The sequence below is a fragment of the Brachyhypopomus gauderio genome, chromosome 13 (genome assembly GCF_052324685.1).
Source record: "Brachyhypopomus gauderio isolate BG-103 chromosome 13, BGAUD_0.2, whole genome shotgun sequence".
Lineage (NCBI taxonomy): Eukaryota > Metazoa > Chordata > Actinopteri > Gymnotiformes > Hypopomidae > Brachyhypopomus > Brachyhypopomus gauderio.
In genome coordinates this window covers 20,371,409-20,379,708 of record NC_135223.1, presented here as the reverse complement: position 1 = coordinate 20,379,708, position 8,300 = coordinate 20,371,409, and the positions used below count along the sequence as shown (strand labels likewise).

General features: G+C 37.5%; 1 long non-coding RNA gene across 2 annotated transcripts; it reads left to right on the top strand.

Moving 5' to 3' along the window:
* The first annotated feature begins 4,659 nt into the window (after positions 1-4,659).
* On the top strand, positions 4,660-6,669 carry LOC143528975 (uncharacterized). 2 transcript variants are annotated; one of them, XR_013134574.1, is made up of 3 exons: positions 4,660-4,793; positions 5,385-5,487; positions 5,883-6,669. It is a non-coding gene; the product is annotated as an uncharacterized LOC143528975 (long non-coding RNA). The 2 variants fall into 2 exon arrangements; XR_013134573.1 differs by lacking the exon at positions 4,660-4,793 and adding an exon at positions 4,826-4,867.
* The last annotated feature ends 1,631 nt before the right edge of the window (positions 6,670-8,300 follow it).

Below are 8,300 nucleotides of genomic sequence, written 5' to 3'. Positions count from 1 at the left end.
CAGTCTGTGGTATCCATAGAGAATCATAAGAGTATTTATAAAGTCTACTGTGGTTTCATGTGTTATTTTTTTTCTCCATGGGTTCAATAGGTTTCTCAGAGGCTACAGATCTGACACCATATGTAGGCTACAAGTGTGACGTCATACCTATTGATGGAACTAACTGGATTATCCAGGATTTGACAAGCTGGCCTTTGCTAAAATGTGGAGTGCTAGTGTTAGAGTATAAGACTACCATAAAATATCACCATCTACAGTGATACAAAAAATACACAATGTGCGGTTTATCTTACGTTAAGCTCTAGCAATTCATGGACATGTAATTTCCCCAGTCTGCAGATGGCAGTCAGTTGATATGTGGTCAGACTTTTGCTGGAAACCCAAACAAAACTGCAACCACATTAAAACAAGCAAACGTTGGTCTTTGGATCTGAAGAGCCTCTCTGGGGTTGACAGGGCAGTGTGTTAAAGGCAGGGGACCCACTTACAACCTGCTCAGCAGACTGGACTGTGTAACCTTTTTGGAGGAAGGTGACAGCAGGATAGATCTCTCTTGTTCACAAGTTTAATGAACTGCCCTCTCCTTAAGTTACATCTGGAACCACAGACAGTGAAAAAAAGGTGGCATGGTTCGTTAGGGCAATTTTTGGCTGATATTCGGCATAATCACAATGCAGAGAGATCAATAACAAATAGTTTTCATTTCTAACAGGCTTCTGGTTTTGCATGTCACTTGGAAGCAAACATCTGGAATACAACAGAAGCATGAATGTCACTCTATGTGTTTGATAAAATCCAATAAAGTGCATGTATAGAATAGATGTGTCTTTGTTCCTGCCAAGAACAATCAGTGATGGCATTCTCCAATGTGAGCAGTTATGGAATAGAAATTGATAAGTTACTCTGAGATGCCTTGTGGTTTTAAACAGGCTCTGAGACCAGACCTACTTTTATTATCATGCAGTTGCCTAAAATGAGGGCTTGATTTCAAACCATGTCTCCCTGGACCGCGTTTTCCTCCCAGACAGCCATTCTCAGAATCTGATTTCAGATGTTATCTGGACCTGTTGAGATAATTTCCTTCCAGAGTGTCCACTATAATTGCAAGTCAGGGTTAGTAATGGCACATTATAAATGTGTTGTAAATAAGTACCCCCCCCCCCCCCCACACACACACACACACACAAACCCCCCAGGAAAAAAGCTCTACTTTCAATGCCAAGAATAATATTCTGCTCTTGGCCAATCTGTACTTGCCTACTATTGACATTGTGATGATCTGGATGATGTATAGGTCCCCCGACACCTGGTGTAACTGTGTAATTGCCCAGGGTAGAGTAAGGTACTGCCACATGCACTATATTATGTGCTCATGGATTAGGTTTAATGGTTGCCGTTCCTTCTCATTAAATTCAGTTTAAACAGGAGCTTTAACGATGCCATGCTCGAGGTGACTTTCAAAGTCAGCTCTGCTTGTGCCTTACGTGTGCACAGATGTGTTCACACTTGTAAGTAATCTCCTGAAATTAGGTGGCCTAAGCAATAACAAAGTGCTCTTACATGCTAAAGAAAGTATACAACATGACTGCACTATACCAGGTTTAGTAACTTGACTGTGCAACTGGCCAACACAAGGCAGACAAAAGTTTATAAGTTATTCATTAAATAAGATATTGTATCCATTTACAGTACAGGTTATTTGGTAAAATCATAATTGCTACATTTAATTGATTAAAGGAAAACATTTTATGCAGTATTAAGAGTATTTCAAAATGTTTTTTAAATAGGTGCTTTTAATGTTACAGGTGGTACATAGAGTGTGTCTTAGAGTGATGCATTGTTAAAGTCTTTGGCAAGTATTTTTGGTTACTGTATGTGACGGGCAGGGGTGAGCAACTAAAAGGAAGCGATCACGCCAAGTCTCAGGGAAATAGGATGGTTTAATAGAAAGTGTGCAAACCAAAAACCCGTGCATTGTTCCGAATGAAGGAAATAATAACCAGCAGTCAACTGGTACAAAGACAAGACATATATAGACGAATAAACGACCCTCAGGTGAGACGGATCACGGGTCCCGCCCACCTGAAGGATGAACATCTCGTGACCAAAAACTCCCCACAACGTGACACTGTTTAAATTTTAAAATCAAATATTTGACAAAATATATCCTACAACCATTCAAAGCTACTCTGAATGTTGAAAGAGATATTTCTTTTGTCTTACTGGAATATTTATTTAATATAAATATTTATGACTTTAACATACATTTTGCCTTCTGGATTTTAGACTGTCCAAATAATTTTCATGGTTGAAATCTGACAGTTATCAAGTTAGTCAAAACCTAATATGATACCTAATAAGTTAAAAGTGGACATTAAAGACAAGAGAAGAAAACAGGCATGAATGAATGGAGCTGAAACATTGTCTCCCTAAAGTCTGCCATGTGTTCTAAAGATGTAAGACCACACGGAAAAGCAGCTCATTTGTACTGACAGGCTGAAGATCTTTTTCCTGTTGTGAAACACGTTTTAGACTCAGGATACCCCACATTAGTACTTGTCTTCTATTGGAACGTGTTTTGTTTTAACTTCTTGAGAATGAATGAGACATGCATCGGGTCCTGTCAGTATGTGGGAGAACTGAAGCATGAACCAGAACTCATCCATGTCACTGAGATCACCTCCTGTACTCAGCTTGGTCACATCTTTGGTAACCTTTTCACTGCTTGAGGTTTGATAAAAATATCAGTTTCTAATGTGTTTACCACAATTATGATGTTGAAGTGAAGGTTACGTGTTATTATTAAGTCTTAAGGATGGATATCTCACAGTTGGGAAAAGAAATAACAAATTTCTGCAGCTGTGGTTCATGGGGTGTGAGAAAAAACAATAAAGAAAAACAATGCATTCATAAGGCTTATACCTTGTTCTCCCAGAAAGTCTCCCTTGTGCTGGTGGTCTGGCCCACAACTCGCTGCTATTTTTGTAACTGAAAACATGGTCAGATATCTATATACAAAAGGGGTCTGCAATATGTTGAGGTTTTGTTTCACAAGTAGCTGATGTCTATATCACTTTCCATAAAACATTTTTTTCAAACAGTAAAAAATAGCTAATTCTCATTTCAGTATTATACTGTCAAATTGAATGCTTGAATGTTTTGACATATACCATTTCTGAACAGATACGGCTGGATTCTTTAATCAAGACTTCAAGGAATTCACATTTTGTTTGTGGTTTGTTTTCGACAAATATTTGTTGACTTCCTCAAATAATTTTACATAGCCAAAGATATGGTAAGCCGAAACTTTTCCATTAAATCATTAAAAAGTTGGAAACGCATTCTCAGATTCTCAGGGTGAGAAGTCTAGCTTCTCTACGTGTTTGGGTCCATGTGCACTGCAGATGTGGTTTAGTGCTGCTGCTAAGGGAGGCTCTGTGTGAGCCTGCATTGGTTGCTGGCCCCCTTGGCTCCAGTGATAACCCAGGACCAATGGCGTTGGATACAACAGTGCTGAAGTCAGCATCAGGCACTGGACCGGCACGCTGATGATTTATAACCTCAACATAGCCATTGAACGAGGTGATGCATATCTATGACGCTTAAAACGCTGTTTTAAATTCACATCTTAAGCCCAAAAATTGAGTAAGGAGGCAAAGACTATTGATCTAAAGTGTGTTTAATCTTGGAATAAGAAGTGGTTGTAGAATGTCTCTAACAAGGCCATTCCCTGCAGACCTGGGTTTAAGGGTTTATTTTACATTCAGCTCCCCTTTATTGTACAGTATTCTGTTTTGGGGTGTTTTTTTTTGCATTCTTTAATTTGTAATGTTTTCACAGATAGGGGATTATTAAGATGTTTTAGATTTCCTTGGACTGTTAAAGTATCGTATTATATGCCGTAAACCTTGCGTTTGGATTTGATGTGATGTTAGCAATATGGATTTTTGCAGGCATATAGTAATTCACTAGAGTTTACTCACTGCTCATTATTCATTTACGTTTTATATATGCAACAAATTATACTTTAAAGAGTTGTTTTAAAAGAGGGTTCGGGTCTGGCTCTGAACTCCCAAACCAAACCACTGCTGTTTAGACAAACCTGGTGTCATGAACGGACTGGGTGTCTTGTACAAAGAGAGTGTCACCTTGTGTAGGTAATCTAAAGATAAAAAAGAGATATGAGATTTTGAATAAATATTGTGCCAACCTTATGACAGGGCTGTTTGTCATGATCATTTTAACCTGTAAACAACTATGCAAATTAGAATAACACATTTTGGCAATATAACAAAAATGAATGAATGAATGAACATTTCAGTGAGTATACATTGAACAGAAATCAGATTTTTTAAAAGTAGAATATTTGTAGCTATGTTGCATCAAATATTGATTTATGTTTGCACCATAAATTTAAGAAACATGAACAAAAATTTAAATTACTAGTGGAGATATGTGACAAAAGGCAGCCATATTAAAAGGCATGAGTTAAAGAAACATAGCCTATAGAAAAAGTTAATTGATACTACACTGCTTTCCACTTTTAGTGGAAAAATCTATGGTACAAATATTTTTGCACAATTCCCCATAGTCACGTGAGTATTTGTAGGATATTCGTGAAGATTGTGCCGTTAAAATGGTTGTTTGAATGTATGTATTATATCGAATTGTGAGCGACAGGTCTTAATCCGCATCTGCCAGACTAACGTACCACAACCTGAACATCATGAGCGAGAATATTATGCTCACATAAAACAAGAATGTGAGCTGACGGCTCCCGTTGTGTGCAGCAGGTAAAGGTGTCCGGGTAGTCACCTCCGCTCATCTTCACCCCACCAAGCAGCGCTTATCTCCAGCAAGCCTGAGAGTCTGACATTTATTAAAACCGTTTTTAAAAATCTGTCTAACGCTGCTATGTCTAAAGTAATTGGTAAAAGGGCATGTGTTTGCCGTTAGCACGCCGGTTATAGGCTACCGCCGGAGGTTACGGGAGGTATTGTGGGGTGGTTCGCCGTATATATATATATAGTAATTGCCTTTCTCTTTGCCTTCAGAATAATAAAAATTGCTACGTTCTTGCTATATTTGCACTATTTTTCTACTTAAAAATCACAGTGGGGCAACATTATAATTACTTGCTTGAAAAATTCACTTTACTTTTATGCAACGCCCATAATGTAGAGAAGGCCACTTTGGGTCATCATCAGACCATGACAATTAAACAAATCTAAAATGGCGTGTTTACAGTGGAGTTTTCAGGGCAGCGTTTTACAAGCATCCACTCCACACTAGTCCTTTTACCATCGCTGTGCTGTGTGTCAGGCATTTTCCCTTCTTTTCCCCAGTCTGGGGTGTCTCATTAAGGCTGTTTTTGTTTCTCCCAGGTTGAGTAGACTAGAGAGTGTCTGGCAGCAGTAGCCCACACAAAGATACAGAGGAATTACACAGACATGCTCAGTGGACCCTCCCACCACCCAACAGACTCAGGTAAGTAGAAGCAAGGGTCTCTTCAGTGTACTGCCTAACAATAAATCCCTATAGCTAAGGAGGCGCCTAGGACATTATAAATATGGAGAGGGCATAATGCCAGACATACTGCAATGCCCCCCACCACCCCCACCCCCCAGGAAAAACTGGACATTCATTTGATTATGTCTTTCCTGTTGTGTGCACCATCTCAGCTGACATTCCCTCACCTGTATACCTGATCTTTATTGTTTGATACGAGTCATCGGTGTTGCTGAATGAACCTTCTATCCTTCAGTGTCTATTTTTAACATTTTAATATGTCATTGTATGTGTTCTGGAGGCCAGTTCAAAATTGTAAAGTTAATTATTCTGCAGCCTTTTTCCTACCATTTCTTTCCTTTTTCCTTGCTCAGGATGGGTGGAGTGGAGGAAAGCGTGGGTGTGTTCATTCGGTCCATTCTGAAGCATCCACACAGTTCAGTTTCCAGACAGAACAGTAGTAAAAATGCAGCAACAACATCTGGGGCAATCAGAACTTCTCCTGCAAGCATTTTACTGTCTACCACAGCTATTTAAACCATCCATGTCCAAAAATATCAAGGAGGGTATTTTAAAATAATACTAATTGTCGTGTTCTTGGATGAAATTGATTTGTTATGTTTTTACTGGGAATCTTATAGCAAGCACCGTGAGTTCATTCAGTAGGTTCTTAGTCAAATGAACTTATAAAAAGTAAAATTTGAATAAGTTCTTTCAAGATGCTGAGTTATAGAAGGCCAAAGGAACCTGGGGCCGCTACCTTCTTCAAATTACAAACACAGACAGATCTCTTATTTACTGCAGCAATATAAGTATATTTCCCTCAGTGGAACGTCAACATATTAATCATCTTATTCAGTTATTTATGGTTTTCTCTTAGCAGCAACCAAGATACAATTAAATATGAGTCTATATAAAAAGTTTCCTTCCTTAAATGGCTATGACTGAGGATGACATAAAGCATTAGTGCAACACACCGAAAGTGTTTTTGTATGACAGTTCCTTGTCCCATTTCTGTCAAGGATCACAGAATTCACCTTTTCCTTAGTTCTGAGACTCCATCTGCAAAGAATTTTGAGTGACCTCTGCTAGGCATTGGATTTTATGTGCAGTTTGCTGTCAGGGTCTATAAGTGTGAAGAGTAATGTGGCATGATTTAAAGTGTTCCTAATCATTAGATAGAGTGTCAGTTTGGATCACAGCACTCTGACAAGTTTCTTTAAATGAAATTTCTACAATTCCTATAAGAAAATAAACATTAAAGATGTTAAACTACAACTGTCCTGCTTTTATTTCTTTTTTTCTCTGTAGCTAACAGCTGAAGGTTTGTTTTGAGAAGTTCTTTTGGGGGTGCAGCATGCTCTCGTTTTAGTGGCACATTAATTGAAACAACTTGCATGGTTGAAAGGGGAGAAAGCAGGAAAATCTAGTTTAAGCAAGATTTGCTGAATGTAAGTGTTTTGTATAGCATTTAGCCTATTGGTTCAATATATTCATTGGCTAAAATGTACAGAGTACCTCACCAAGCTTGCTCCTTCCCTAAAACATTTTGTAAGTGTTTGTTCGTTCATTCCAATTTTGAAAATATAAAGTTAGCAAAATATATTTTACCAAAAAAAAACTTTTATTATTCTTTTTCTGTTTGCTGTTTTACCAACCACAACCACTGCTGAGCAACATACTTCAAAGGAAATGATTATGATTAGGTAGTGTGTCATTTATACGCTAGATAATAATATTGTTTAGAATAAAGTTTATAGTAACTTAACAGAATATATTCAGTGGATTGGTATAATTTGAGAAATTCTCTTGCAGTGTCCTGTTGATGTTTATCAGCTTATGGAAAGTGTTTCTTTCTTTTGGGTATGCTAGCAGGCTAGCTGAAGGATTTCAAGCCATCAAATGTAAAAACTGTTATGATGTAGTAGTTTTATTAAATTTGAAAAATTTACTTTCATGTTAAAGCAAATTATATATTAACATTTCTTTGCAAATTTACTAGTTTTTTGTGTAGCACAATGTAGTTCCAGTGATATGGTCCAAAAACAACACATATATTTGTGCAGTTTTTAATTTGCGTTATTGTGGATTTTTTTTGTTGTTTTACAAAATGTCAAAGTTTTGGGATATTAAGCATGACCAAAGTCTGTTTTAAATAGGCCATTAAAACTGAAAAGAAACAGTTCATACCAGAAATAATAGAACAAAAACAGGCTTTCTAATGAGGGAAGAGTTCAAGAGTTCTCTGTCATTTGGCTGTATGTCTCTGTCAAGACACCCAGTAAAACAGAACCGGCCATGGTAGCTACTATGTGTTTATGATTTATTTCTACCTGAAGTCTTACGTCAGAAGGAGAGTTCACTGTAACAAGAGACAAATTGTTCCTGTGTGGTCATCAAGACAATATACTAGGAGTAGTGGAACCTATTACAGATGGTCCATACTCACTCTTCAGAGCAGGGGATGGCTAGCACATGGCCATCTTTATGAGACAGTTGCAAAAATTAGGAAAAAGCCTCTATGTTTCCCTTTTTTGATGTTTGTCTCTTCAACAGTTTCATCAGTCGCATGTAAGTTGAAAGTATACATTTATGAACCATGTAAAGTTTGGCCATTTTCCTCAATATTTACATATTTTGTGAAGTAAGCTCAACATGTATTACTCATTATTATGCTTCCCAATAAAATGTAATAAAGACTGCATAGACATTTATTAAGACTAAACTTGGTCATTACAGCAGAGAATTATATAAACATGTCATAACAATCAGAGGATAACGGAAAACAACAC